Source organism: Asparagus officinalis, chromosome 6 (genome assembly GCF_001876935.1).
Source record: "Asparagus officinalis chromosome 6, Aspof.V1, whole genome shotgun sequence".
NCBI classification, from domain to species: Eukaryota; Viridiplantae; Streptophyta; class Magnoliopsida; order Asparagales; family Asparagaceae; genus Asparagus; species Asparagus officinalis.
The window spans coordinates 7,120,111-7,121,980 of record NC_033799.1 but is presented as its reverse complement, the minus strand read 5'-3'; positions in this window follow the sequence as shown (position 1 = coordinate 7,121,980).

Here is a 1,870-nt window from a genome sequence, read left to right as displayed (position 1 = left end):
GAAGCAATTTATATAAAAACATGATTTTCAATATATAATTAAATTAAAATAATGTTGTCACATCATCCTCACTTTATTACTTTCAACAATAACTAGTTTTTGTAAACAAACAATAAATGTCACTTGTATGCTGACTTGGATACGTTAACCCACTTACAAAAAAAAGTCACTTTCATACTTTCAGCTCACTTACAACTAAACAAACACCCCCCTAGTGAATTCATAGGGGAGGTTAGCAAATAGGGGAGGTTTGCAAACAGATTTTAACTAATCTGTTTTGTTCTATTAGTCCAAATCTGTTTTATAATTTAAATATAAAAATTTTCACGTGTTAGGGATTTCTAGTATAGTGCACGTGCGATGCACGTGTAACCACTTTCATGTCTAAGCACTGAGGAGGAAAGCAACAATTCAAGGGCCTAATAATATGAACTTTGACTGATGTTTATGAAACATTAAGCCCAGTCACATGTTTATCAATTTCTCAAATCTGATTGTTGTAACTTTCAGCAATACCAATCACAACAAAGTGAATTACGAATGGAGGGAAAATTTTTCCTTTTAAACTACGATACAAAGTATAATAGCATAGACATCTTGCAGAAAGCATAGATAACTGTGTACAAAAACTAAAAATAAAAATGAGATGAAGCTAGCTTATCATCTGCAGTCGAGACCATGTGTTATTCATTGTTGACGAAGAATAATACGATCTTATTAGAGCACCGATGTTGGAGCTACATCATGTCGCTCCAATAGTCCACAGGACCGTTGTCATCAAGGTTGGTCAATACACGAAATTAAAAAATGGATGGGTTTGTTGGCGCGAAAATGATAGATTGTTTCGGCAAGCTATATATGTTTTACAGGAGAGATATCGATATTTTTTGTTATGGTGAATGGATTGTGAAGAAGGAGGCACGGATGGGAGAGTTATATATTGTTGAATGTAGAGGTTATGATACGGAGGAGATGAAGAGGGTTTTGATTTGAATGAGGATTATGATACGGAGGAGATGAAGAGGGTTTTGATTTGAATGAGGAGTTAAAGAAGATTAATAGTGTCGTACGTTAGTTGAGAAGGAAAATTATTAAATGTGTCTTTTGTGCTTTAATCATTGTGCCTTCTCCTTAAATTCCTTTATTGAGGAAAATCAAACGCAATCCCGTTGAAGAATCGTCCAATATAAATCCTCTAACATAAAGTTTTCAAGCTTACTTGAATAGGAAATAATATACAGATCATTGCAGCGCTCTTTATGCTTTAGTATTTTAGAACATCCATCCTATTATGTTCAAATTATGTGAGGTGGAAATAAGAAATTATCATGCAAACTTAATTTTTAGTTTCTTACTTTTTTTCATTCTTTTTGCTATTATCATAACCGAATTTGATGATGGGATGTTACAGAAATGTAAACAACATTTAGTACATAATTAAAAGTGTATTTGTTTTGAGTTTTAATTTATTGTTATTATCATAACCGTTCTATTTAAATATTGTGATTGCCACAAAATAAAAACCATTTATACCACATTTATGACTTTTAAAATAAAATAATTTGGGAGCTATGAGTATGCATTTAATTGGGGTTATGACTTGCACGTTTATGACTTTTAAAATAAAATTATTTGGGAGTTATGAGTATGCATTTAATTAGGGGTTATGCTATGATTTATGTATGGATGCCCGGATGCATGTATTTTATGTATTATGAGTATGCATTTAATTGGGGGTTATGCTATGGTTTATGTATGAATGCATGTATGTATGTATGTATATGTTTCAAAGGGTATTTTTGGAAGAAATGTTTTAACATCCCAATCCACTTTTATAATAGTATTATATATATATATATATATATATATA